This window comes from Lagenorhynchus albirostris, chromosome X, assembly GCF_949774975.1.
Source record: "Lagenorhynchus albirostris chromosome X, mLagAlb1.1, whole genome shotgun sequence".
In the NCBI taxonomy this organism is placed as follows: domain Eukaryota; kingdom Metazoa; phylum Chordata; class Mammalia; order Artiodactyla; family Delphinidae; genus Lagenorhynchus; species Lagenorhynchus albirostris.
The window spans coordinates 96,577,926-96,591,011 of NC_083116.1; the positions used below are offsets into that span (position 1 = coordinate 96,577,926).

A 13,086-nucleotide genomic window follows, 5' to 3' on the forward strand; every position below is an offset into this window, starting at 1 on the left:
TATCATTATATCACTTATATGTGGAATCTAAAAAAATGACACAAATGAACTTATTTACAGAACAGAAGTAGACCCATAGACATAGAAAACAAATTTATGGTTGCCAAAGGGGAAGGGGGGGAAGGGATAAATTAGGAGCTTAGGACTGATATATACACACTACTATATATACAATAGATAAACAACAAGGGCCTACTGTATAGCACAGGGGACTATATTCAATAGCCTGTAATAACATATAATGGAAAAGAATCTGAAGAAGAATAGATATATATGTATAACTGAAGCACTGTGCTGGACACCGGAAACTAATACAACATTGTAAATCAACTAGAATTTTCTTAAAAAAGAAGTAATGTTTGTACCATGATTGGCTTAGGGTAATTAATTATGAATCATCTGGGGTTAAGATTGCCTTCCATGAACACACTGCCATCCAATATCAGGAAAAATCTGGACTTCCATCAGCAAGCAACAAGGGAGGTAGCTACTGATGAGCTCAAGGAGATGCAGCTGTCTGCTCTGCAACCCTCACATTTTCCGCAGCTGTAAAGGTCCAACCAGATATTGACAGTGAAAACGCTTTGTCCACGAAAGGGACGGAAAGACACTCAGAACCAGTTGTGCCCTAAGGTCTTGAGCATTGGGGCTTACCTGATACAGGCGAGCACAATAGCGCTGGCTGAGAACCCTCTGTTTCCTGGTGACTTTGACTCTCCACCCCTCAGGACCAGGCTGTAGGGAGAGAAGATTTAACCCAAGTTGAGAACGTAAATCACAGCCCTGGTCCCCTTCCTCAGCAGGCAACCAGCATTCCGAGCCGTCAGATCTAATGATCTAATCTAATCTCCTCACCTGAGTTGTGCACCGATTATCTGTGTGCAGGACCCATGCGTGGATGGACACTGCTCCTAGTCAAGCTTCATCTGAGCTAGAAACGTGGAGACACGCGGCAGTGCAGTTCGTGGTCCCGGTGCACACCGGCCCTTAATAAACGCTTCTGCTGATAAGGAACACCAGGGGCCTCCCTGCTGCGGACACTTCTGAGCACTGATTTTTTTTTTTAACCTCCCCCCAACCCCAAGACATAAGTCTCCAATTTGTGAATCCAACCTCTTTTGGCAGGGTTTAAGAACACAATATATATAGTCCTTACAACTTATGACAGAGGACGCAAGGATTAGACCCCTATTATACATACCGTGAGAAAATATGGAGGTACAGTGGTTATTGACGTGAGAAGGTGGGAATTCACAGCTGATTAAGGTTTTATAGAGTATCTGGGGTGGAGTTTTAGGCTGGCGCTAATTGACCTAAGCCAGTTTGGTCTTGCAAAAAACCCCATTAGGTTCTTTTGGTAAGTCTCTGTACCTTTTTCGAGGTGGGCGAGGGAGTAGGGCCTCTCTCCATACCGTGCCACCAGGATACTGTGAAAGGAAGTCTTCAGGCCAAGTTCTGAACAAGCTACGCAAAGCAGCCACATAACTGGTTCTGTAAATTCCGTGACGTTCCAGCCCTCCATCCTTTAAAAGCTCCAGCAGCCGCCTCTCAGGAAAGTCTGCCTGAGGCAAATGCAAGGGAAGTCTTGCAGCGGGATTCTCTAACCTTCTAGTCCGACTCCAGGCGCGCACAGTCCACCAAATCAGCCGCTAGATGCACGCAGGACCACTTAGGAATCAAGCCCACGGTGCCGTTCCTACGAGAACCAACCACGGAGCACACCAGATTTTCCCGGTCTGCACCTGCAAGAGCTGAAGTACCGCTCCTATTCCTGACCAATCCACCCGCCTCGAACTGCTTCCGCCAGTGGGAACTCGTTTCTAAGGCCCTTTATACTAATGAACAAGAGCTCTGGTGCTGATTGAAGCTCAGGTCTTGGGGGGCTGTGGAGCGAGGACTCGTGATAAGATGGCCGACTATTCCTAAATGCGTGTCCCCAATTAGGCCGACTACCTTCTCCTAAAGTAGATGAAACCGAACAGATACATACATCCGGACACGGAATTTACATTACAGACACATAACAACTGTACGTTTCCTGCTCCCGTTGACACAGATAAAAGAGCCCGTGACAATTTAGCACCCCCTGTGGTGAAGTTTGGAACCGCCCAATTAGAAAGGAAAAAAATGCTCTGGGTTCAGCCAGCCAGCTTTTTACAGATTACAAAGTGTTTTATAGCAAGACAACGGTGGCCAGAGGGAGGGGCTCCCTGACCTTCGGCCTCAATTAGGGCAGTTCCGCAGGCCCACCGGATTGGACGGCCTTTAAAATTTTGAAAACCTCTGGAATAGCCCCTGCAGAGAAGAGGGAAGAAAAGAGGCATGGGAGGAGAGGTGGGAGGAGATGCAGCAGGAAAGGAGGCCAGGCTGGCCTCTGTGCGGAGGCAGGAATCCTGAGGAATGACCCCGTTGCGATTTGGCGAAGCCTCAGTTCGGCCGTCCTCCGGGGGAGGCAGGGTGATGGTAGCGGCTGTGTTCCCCCTTCCGGAAGGAAGGACTTACACCCTCGGCTGCTGGAGGGCTGCCTGCAGCCTGACTTCAGCTGTCAGCCCTTCCCCAAGGCTGAAGAAACCGCCCTGCCCAGGGCCATGCCGGCTTCTGGAGCAGCCCACGCCAGCCTCCGGAGGCTCATCCCTCCAGCCCAGTTCCGAACCACTCCGAAGGGTCACCCCAGCTCCGGAGCTCCCTGTGGGGTCAGCCGAGGCTTCCGTCGGGCTACCGTTGTAGTTCAGTTTCCTCCTTTGCTGGCTTCGGCTTCCAGCCCCTCCCTTCTCCAGGTGCTGATCCTAGAATGCTAACAAAATGTCCCGCATGCTAATCTCCGTCTCAGCATCTGCTTCCCCAGGAAACCCGACCTGCAACACCACGGGTGGGTGGCTCTGCCCGCCTGAGATCGCGGAGCCGGGACAGAGCGTGCTGGCATCGGAGCCCAGGACCCCTCGGGGGGAGAAAATAGGCAATAACCAGCTTTAACGACCAGCTAGTTTGCTGACCTTTCCTGGTCTGCAACCAGGAGCTGCCAGCTCCAGCTGCCTCTCCCGGCCTCCGCGGGCCCTCTCTCAGGACGTCAACCCCAGGTTTCTGGCTGCGTGCACGCTCAAATCTTCCTCTTCCCTAGGAGCGCAGTCTCCCACATCCTGTGGGTTTGCCGGCTTAAAACCAGAGGGGGCAAGAGAACGGAAGAGAAGAATGAGGACACCGAGAGGGGGAGGGGAAGATGAGGACGAGCGCGCCCCTCGTATGTAAAGGATGGCCCCTCTTACATGCAAAAATGTGACAATTGACCCCCTCCCCCCGAACAGCTCACTCCTGCCCTGAAAGTGTTAATTCACCTCGTAGCGGGGAGGCCGGCCTCCCCACAGGCTATTTCCCCGGGCCTGCCCGGCTGGGGATCAGGCCCATTGTTAATAAGTAATGACAGCCCAGCTCCTCCGCGGATTCCCCTGGGCTTTTGTGTCAGAAACGTCTTCCCTCGCTGCCGCTCGAGCTGACAGGCTCCGGCTCCCGGCAGGCAGCTGCGAACATGGGCCAGCCTCCGCCAGGACGCCCCGCGTCACCGGGCCCAGAGCCCCAGGGCAACGGAGAGGGCGGTAATCCCACCCCTCCTCCCTTCTCAGGTGAGGATGACCTCAGCTGTCTGCAGGGACCTGCGGGGGAGGGGCGAACCTCGTGGCCTCCTTTAGCGAGGGGTGGAGCCGTGCCCTGGTGAGTGGTAAATTCCTGAGGCCTTCAGCAGGAAGTTCTTTTCTGTGTCTGCCCTAAGCAACCCAGCACATTTAGCACTTCCATTCGCCCAGAAAGAGTTCACAAGTGAAAGCATTCTGGAACCTTCGGGAGAAAAAGAAAATGTTTGTTCCACCTTGCCAATGAGAGGTCCTCCTGTTTCGGAGGCCCCATAGGTTTTATTGTTATTCAGGTCTGGTGATGCCAACAGAGCAGGCGATGACGGCCATAGAGAAGATAATTGGTTATACTTACAAATCCCAAGAGGAGGGGGCAGGCTAGAACGCGGGGGGAGGGGCACACGGGGAAGCACTGGGGTTGGTCAGGAAGCAGAGGGAGAACGGGAACTGGCGGGCAAGAGCCTTTATCGTGGTTTCTGTGAAAAGGAACAGGCAAGGCAGGGTAAGCGGGTTTAGGATCGGCTAGTTGGAATAATCTCAGTGGGCTCCAGGGCACTGGGGCTGCCCCTAGCTGTCTGATCAGGGCAGGGGGATAGTGGCCTGGAGCGTGAGGGTCAGACACTGGTGAGGGATGCAGGTGCTGGATTGGTTGGTTTGCATTTGAAAGGTACACTCAGACAAGTTGTTTGTTTACTATCTCTAGGAACTGGCAAATCCTGGGAGGGGCAGTCCCTCCAGGGTCAGCAAAAGCCCCAGATGTCAAAGCATCAGAACACAGAAAAGGCTTGGTTAATACAGGTTTATAAACTGTCTGGAATAGTGTTCAGTTTATTGCTATTATTATTTGAAATCCGCTCATAGCACGCTCCTAGCAGCATTATTAATAAGAGAAGGTAGAAAACCCAAATATCTAGCAGTATAAGAATGGTTAAGTAACAATGGGCTCGCCGTACTGTGGAATAGTATACAGCAAATAAAAAGACATACCTACGTGCACTGATGTCTACTGTTTATGAAGATGTGCTACATTGTTTTAAATTGTAGAATAGTTCACATACACGGTACGATCCCATTTATGTAAAAACAAAATGAATTATAACAAATCTTTAGGTGGTATACGTACACACAAGTACATAAATGAATAGGAAAAAAATGGCTGGAAGAACACACCCCTAAGAGTTAGCAGTTTTTACCTCTGGGGAGGGTTCTTTGGGAACCAGGTGTAAGATGGACTCAGGAGTGTCAAGGGTTTATTGGGGAAACAGCCCTGAAAGGAGCAGGGTGGAAGCAGGATTGGGCAGGGGAGCCGGCAGGCGCCAGTGCAGATCTGAACAGCTCCCAGCAAAGGGAGCCCGTTAGAGTGGCCCCATTTGGCGTTAATGGCCAGCCGCAAGTGCCACCACTTGCTCAGCCGTCGGCTGGAACCACCACCAACGCTGCAGCGCTAGCTGGACGGTGAGGCTGTCACCTGACCAGACTCCGAGTGGCTGGAGGAGGATCAGAGCAGCTCAGCTCCCCGTCTGCTAAGAGGACATAGAGTATGGGAAGGAGGAGGTGACCGGGAAACTTTTACCTTCCTAGCCCTCGACTTTGTACTTGGAGACTATCCGTCTGTGTAAGTTACCAACAGAGGGACAGACAAATATTCTGACTGGCTCGTAACTGACTCCTCCTCCTTCATATGGCAAGTCCTTGCCGGCTCTCAGCAGCTGCAGTGGCCCAAGAATCCACCCAGCTGCAGCATTTACCCAGGTTTTTTTCTTCTCCTACTGGCTCTAGCTAAGAAGAGCATATGCTCGTACGCACTCTCTCCTCTTCCGACTACGCACTAACATTCCTTTCTAGGAACGGGTTTGCAGCACTCTGCGGACTCAGAGTGCCAGGTGCAACACTAATGCTGGGGGCGGAAGAAAGAGCTTAGGTCCTCTCAAGGGAGGTGGAGAGTCACATTTGCAGCTTCACGCTTTTCAGGGCAGCGTGTGCTCCTTGCAGAAGGAGAATTTCAAGTGAGGGGCATTAGCATCCTAGAGGAGGGGGGCATGGTTCTGGCCATCCTGAGCATGGTTCAGCTCGAGGAAAGCTTCTTAGACGGGTGGCATTAGGACTTGGACTTGAAGGATGGAGAAGGAAGGAAAGAGCATTCCAGTCAAAGGGAGCAGCATGAATAAAGGCAGGGAGGTGGGATATGCACTATATTTATAGGTTGCAATATAATTCAAAAGTCCAGACGTCAGGGCTTCCCTGGTGGCACAGTGGTTGAGAGTCTGCCTGCCGATGCAGGGGACGCGGGTTCGTGCCCCGGTCCGGGAGGATCCCACATGCCGCGGAGCGGCTGGGCCCATGAGCCATGGCCGCTGAGCCTGTGCGTCCAGAGCCTGTGCTCCGCAACGGGAGAGGCCACAACTTCTTCCAGGATTGGGTCTCTCTTCATCTTGCCATATGGCCTCCCATGGTGTTGGATTTATGGCCAAATTCCAAACAATGACTCCCCCTGCAGCTCCAGAGTGCTTACAAAACGGCTGCCACCGTTCCCAACCTCACATCCTCACACCACACTGACCGGGGAAAGGAGAACCACTCTTTCCAACAACTACGAAGGAAGACACTGTTAGCCTCACTTTCCCATAAATTCCAGCAAACGTCTCCTGACATCTCAAAGGCTATAGTGGGGTTATGTGCCTATCCCTGGACCAATCACTGAGGCCACAGCGGATTTCTGGGCCCTAGAGGAACATCATGGTTAGAGGTAGCGTCAGCTTAAAGATGATGCCAATTCCTGTGGGGCAAACAAGTCTCAGAACTTACCATTTACTCCTAAATCTAGAATAGGAGTTGAGATACGAACGTAGCAAAAGCCTTCAAAAGCATCGTTAGAGGAAAAGACAGGACAACGCAGAGATCTATAATTTTTTTCCTGCTCCACTTTAATTGCCCTTCGCTGGCATGCACTGCATAAATTAAGAGCTAGTTAATGCCGTAATGCGTAAAACAATTTCATGCGTCTTAAATATTGCACTTGTACTTTAATTCCACATTAAGTGGTCCCCTGAAATTTTTAAATTTACAAAGTCACTGCTGTGCTACATGAAAAAGGTGCTAATTAAGTGTTAATCAGTAGCAAATAACCTGCCCTGAACCCTGCCCAAGGTCTCCAAAATGACCCATTGCCAGAGAACGTGATGTGATGGCCACGGAACAGAGAATGCAGACACAGACGCGAAATGTTTTCTTAGCCACATCCCAGCCTATTAAGGCAGATTTGCCTATTATGCAGTTCTAATTCAATGACATCCACTATAGTGGACGCAAAGCTAATAATAATAATAGTATTTAATACTGGCAGAACTTTCCAAATTCAAAACACAGGGAAAACTAATAGGTAGGCATCCCTTTCCGGGAAAGGAGAGGACATCTTTTGGGTGGTCTGCTACAAATCCAAAGAATGGATAAAATACAAACAAATGGTTCCTCCCTTTAAGGGACTCGCCATCTTATAAACCCGTGCTACTCAAAGTGTGGTCCGCGGACCAGTGCTGGTCCACAATAAGAAAAGCACAGAAATTGAGAGTCACCATTCTGGAAGCCTGAAGGCAACTTGACCTTGCTGCGACATCCAAGCGGGTGATCAGTGGACTCTTGTTGAACAGGAAACAGATGGGTTCAAACTTCCACGGTGAGTGGCATGTGGCATAAGCGCCATAATCATCGTACATAGTAGGGCCGCAAATATCAGTTTGTGAGGGACTGGAAATTAAATACACACACACACACACACACACACATGTTTTTCACCAGAGATGGTTTGAGAAGCACTTTCATAGACCGATCGGTGTAGAATTAGGGGATGCAGTTTTATATCTATATAACTGAATCACTGTGCTGTACACCTGAAACTAACACAACGTTGTAAATCAACTATACTTCAATTTAAAAAGATTGTTTTTAATAGTAAAAAGTAAAACAAAAGGGGGGGAGGGGGACGCAAGTTTAGTTACATCCCAACGAAGAAAGGAGAGGAGGCTTAATAGCATGCTATTTCACACCTCTATATTTTCCCTCGTGCTATTTCTGTTTGGAATGTTCTGTGTGTCCCCAGCCCCTCCACTTCCTGCCCAACCTTGAATCCGTCTCAGTCTCTGGCAAACCTGGCGGAGACTTCTTCCTTGGAGAAGGCTTCACTCAGCCCCCCAGCAATGGAGCCGCTCCCCACTCTGGGCTCACCTCCCCCCCCCCGGTCCCGCCCACACTGTATTACTGCACTTTCCACACTGCAGTGAGTTCATTTACGTCACTTTGCCCGGCAGGGCCAACCTTGAAGGTAAGGCTGATGCTTTCTGGCTTTGAATTCCTAATGCAGAGCACATAGTAGAGGCTCATTTAATGTTTAATAAACATTAAATGTTTATCAAATTCAATTTTTTAAAATTGTGTAAAGTATGCATAACAAAAAATCTACCCTTTTAACCAATTTTGAATGTTCAGTGGCATTTAGTCCACTTGTTGCTGTTCAACCGTCACCACCATCCGTCTTCAGAACTTTTTCATCTTGCAAAACTGCAACTCCATCCCCATTAAACACTAACTCCCCATTCTCCCCTCCCCATCGAGCCCCTGGCGACTACCATTCTGCTTTCTGTCTATGAATTTGACTACTCAAACGATGGAATCCTAGAATATTTGTCCTTCTGTGACTGGCTTATTTTACTTAGCGTGTCTTCAAGCTTCATCCATGTTGTAGCATGTGTCAGAATTTGCCTTCTTTTTTAAGTGAATTCTGTTTAAAAATCTTCAAAATTGGGCTTCCCTGGTGGCGCAGTGGTTGAGAGTCCGCCTGCCGATGCAGGGGACGCGGGTTCGTGCCCCGGTCCGGGAAGATCCCACATGCCGCGGAGCGGCTGGGCCCGTGAGCCATGGCCGCTGAGCCTGCGCGTCCGGAGCCTGTGCTCCGCCACGGGAGAGGCCACAACAGTGAGAGGCCCGCGTACCGCAAAAAAAAAAAAAAAAAAAAAAAAAAACTTCAAAATTATCATGCAGTTTTGCAATGAGTAGGGAGGGCGTTCCCCTACCCCCCACCCCCATTCTTCTTGGATTTGAAGCAGAGAAGAACAGATAGAAGGGTATTGATAACCCAGGAGGTGGCAGCAGAAAACAAGGGGGCCCTATGTTCCACAGAGTTCCTCGGTGCCATTTCTGACTCCTGTTTGCTCTGGTTCCCGCTCAGCTGTTTAGCCTCTTGAAAGTCAAAGTTCCCGATTCTGGACAGCGTGCCCAGCTAGGAACAGGCCTGAGAGGCCTTCTGACCGTGGATGGCAGGGTACAAATGACAGTAGAAATGGACTTGAAGTCCTAGCTGTGATTCCACCAATACCCTCTGGGTGACCTTGGGCAAGTCACCTAACCTCTCTGAGCCTGGTCTGTAAAACTGGAAAGATAATACAGTGTACCTTACAGGACTGTTGAGGGGATCTGATGAGACAATGCACATAAACCACTTGGTCAACTTTAAAGTACTGCATGTAGGACTTCCCTGGTGGCGCAGTGGTTAAGAATCTGCCTGCCAATGCAGGGGACACGGGTTCCAGCCCTGGTCCAGGAAGATCCCACACGCCGCGGAGCAACTAAGCCCGTGCGCCACAACTACTGAGCCTGCGCTCTTGAGCCTGTGAGCCACAACGACTGAGCCCATGTGCCACAACTACTGAAGCCCGCGCGCCTAGAGCCCGTGCTCCACAACAAGAGAAGCCACCGCAGTGAGAAGCCCACACACCGCAACGAAGAGTAGCCCGCCCTCGCCGCAACTAGAGAAAGCCCACACGCAGCAACGAAGACCCAACACAGCCAAAAAAAAAAAAAAGTACTGCATCTGCCAGTCATGGCTGGGTTTGGGGGCTAATGAAAGATGTTGCTTCCGCATGGCTCACGCGCTACACTGTGGGCTCCTCCGGGGCAAGCCACTCTGCTCCTTCGTTTTTGTCACCAGCACCCAACCCACTACCCAGCTCATGATTCCAACCTGAGTTCGCTGATGCGAACTGATGCCCGCCCCCAGTGACTTTCCGTTGGCCAGTTCCAGCCAACAGCGAGGTCCCGTCAAGAACTCAGAGGGCAGGAGGAGAATGAGGTGAAGGTTTATTCCCCAACTTCCTCCCTGTGAAATCTGCTTGGGCTGACTGACCCTTCCACTGAAGGTCCCTGCTCATTTTAAGGTGGCCCTCTCTACTCACCTCTGGACCCAGGGTGGTTAAAAAAAAAAAAAAAAAAACTCCACTGCTAACAGCTTCTGCTTCCTGTGCCATCCCTGTGGTTCCCCAGCACACACCTTTGTGGACGGTCCCTTTGTATGTAAATACTCGTCAAGACTATCCCAACTGCTGCCCGTTGAGACTCTGCCTGACCCAGTACTGTGGAGTCAGGGCCACTCCAAGCAGGGCAAGTACTGCGCCCCCCTCTCCTGCAGCCCCCTCCGAGTTAGCTCTTCTCATCTCAGGCTGTAGTGGAAGGAAACCAAGAAGATGAGAGCTGAGCCTGGGGAAATCTGGATGTCGCGAGAGGCCCTGATGAGCTCTTTGGCTTGTATCCCTGGGCTTGGGTGTGTGTGGGGTGGAGGAGAAAAAGGAAGCACAGGAAAGTCGCATTTGCTACTTGTCTGTGCGTGCACACGACCCATCCCTCACGGCCTCCATGTTTATTGACCATCATTAAAGTGGAGCCTGACTTCAGGAGTCTCTCTCTGTTCCAGGTGGCTCAGGGGCCCGCAGCCTGTCTGGAACATCAGAGTATGACAGCCACCGTATTCTCCTCTTCAAGAATCTGCCTGAGCCGCCTTCCCAAAGATGCTGCTCCCCAGCCCCCACTGAGGGGCCCAAGGGCACAAGACCCTCCCTTGGCCACAGCTGATTGGATAAGGGATGGACACCTGACCCAACTGGACCAATCAGGTGCTCTCCCAGGGCCTTGGGACACCTTGGCGGTTCTAGGCAGTTTTTGTTGGCTGCTTGAAAGCCTTGTGCCAGGCACAGTGTGAGCCCAGAGGAGAAGGAAGTGAACAGACCAGGAGGGCCACCTGAGGCAGCCATTTTCCACTGTGTGCACAGAGCAACAGAAAAAGCTGAGAGAGAAGAAAGAAGCCGTCCAGGAGGAAAGCAGAGGTCAGAGACCTCAGAGCAGCAGAGATAGAGAAAGGAGAGGATGGAGCTGCCCAGGTTCCTGCTGGCTCCCCAGTGGCCGGTTCCTGCCCCCAGAGACCGGCTGCACTTCCTGTCCCTGGATCTTGGAGATAGCCTCATATTCTTCCCATAAATTCTCCCTTTTCACTGAAGCTTGTGCAAGTGGGCTTGTATTTTGTGCCGCTAGACCATCCCTGCCCCAGGCACACCACGTGATACAATTAGCTCCCAGTCCTGATGGGGCAATTTATCCTTTTTGCAGACTCTCTGCCATAAATTTTAAATCTCCACCTGGCTTCCCCTTGCCAACCAGTGAGCGTCCTTCTGGGTTAGCTTTCGCTCTCGCGGGCCGCCAATGAGCTCGTGTCACCAGATGCAATGGCTTTTCCAGGCCCCTCGCCCTCCTGTCCTCTCGCTGCCCCACCTGGCTGTCCACTCCTTCCTCCCTCACACTCTCCCACCGTGGCTCCTCTGACACCCCTTTCTCCCACGTCTCTTCTCCTCCTGCCCTGCATTTAGCTCTCTCGACAGTCCCCTTCCTCACCGTGGTTTCCATCGTCACCTGTCTCCAGACACAAGTTTGCTCCTTGATCCGGCCCGCTCAGGTCCCCGTTCCCATGCAGCTGCTAGAAGCATCTATGCGAGCACCCCACTGACCCCTCAAACTTTGTGTGCTCCAGAGAGGTCTCAACAGTTCCCCTCCCAAGCCTGGTCTTCCTCTTGTATTCCCTAGTTTGGCTAACGAGGCAAAAAGTCTCTGCCCTTCATCCGTGACTCTCAGAGCTGGGAAGTTTGGGCAGGGAATTTTGGCCAGGCTCCTCCATCCTATGCCAGGAAATACCCACCGTAGACCTCACTTAAATCGTGACTCCAATTTCTTTGACTTTCTCCTTGCTGCTCACATTAGGATGAGTCACGTGAGCTCTTGGGCGCTAAGGGGCTCCCTGTCCCTCACACTGAGACCCACCGGTCCAGCCTGTGGACCCTGGAGGAGGGAAGCCTCACATGGTCCGTGTACTATCCACGTGGAGGGTGAGGGCTGTCAGCTCCTCAGAGAGGTTGTTCTGTAGGCCTCTGCACTCCCAGAAGGGTTCCATTCCCTTATGGGCATCAGTTAGAGACCCTCCATTCAGAGACCTAGGAGAGCGAGGGGAGCATGGGTCTATCAGCCCACGGCTACACAGAGGGCAGGCTGGGAGGATCAGGAAGGCCCCGCCCAGACTCAGTCAGTTCTGAGCTCAGCACAGGCGCCAAGCCTCACTGTGGTCCGAGATCTCAGATGGCAACTGACAAGACCACATCACCCTCACTGCACTGCCAAAGGGACCCCAATTCCCACCATGCACAACATACGAACCCGTCCAGGAGGAAGTCTGTTTTCTGGGGGTGTAATAGTCAGGGAAATGCTGGCTGCTGCAACAGATACACCCCCCAAGTTGCAATGGCTTACCGCAACGGAAGATTATCACCGAAATAAAGTCCAAAATGGGTATTCCCGAAGGAAAGGAGGCTCTCCTCTCCAGGAGTGATTCAGGGACCCAGGCCCCTTCCATCTTGTAGCTCTGCTGGACTCATCTGTACCAAGGTGTGGAAGGGGAAAGAGCACACGGGCGATTTCTATGGGCCAGGTCTGGATGTGGCGTCCATCTTCTCCGCTCACCTGCCATTGGCCAGAGCAAAGTCACGTGGCCACATCTGGGCCACGTAGTCCAGCTAAAGCCGTTTCGGAAATCACCTAGCTCATTTCTGTCCCAGGGGCTAACACATTGACCACCTCTGAGGAAGTCCCCCAGATCAAAGAGGTGGCCCTAAACTTGAGGTTACGACGTCCTGCTTCAGCCCAGTCACCTGACTTGTCTCTCAACCCCCGCTACACACAGGCCCTTGCACGGAGAGCCTCGGAGGGTCTACCTGGGCCTGCTGTTCTGAGGATGCAACCGTTTGACTTTCAGCGGGGGCCCGTCACCCCAGTCCTGTGCTGCTGTGTCCTATAGCTGGGGGGTGACTTGAGGAGGCAGCCACTGGAATACGGCTCTTACACTCACAAGAAGAGACTCATCTGTAAAAAGAGGTAATGGATCGGAAGACGGAACGACTGTACTGTCCAACTCGGTAGCCATTAGTCGCATGGGGCTATTCAAATTTAAACTGATTAAAATTAAATAGATTAAAAAATTTAGCTCGTCAGTCACACCGGCCACATTTCAAGTACTTAATAGCAACATGTGTCTGGTGGCTGCTGTCTTGGACAGCACAGATATGGAACACTTCCATCATCGTAGAAAGTTCTATTGGAT

The 13,086-nt window shown here is 51.5% G+C and overlaps 1 long non-coding RNA gene across 1 annotated transcript in view; it reads right to left on the reverse strand.

Moving 5' to 3' along the window:
• LOC132513258 (uncharacterized) overlaps positions 1-13,086 on the reverse strand; it is a 132,320-nt gene that overhangs the window by 69,428 nt on the left and 49,806 nt on the right. The window contains exon 3 of the long non-coding RNA XR_009538426.1: positions 655-735. This is a non-coding gene — a long non-coding RNA (uncharacterized LOC132513258). The remainder of the gene's footprint in view (positions 1-654; positions 736-13,086) is intronic.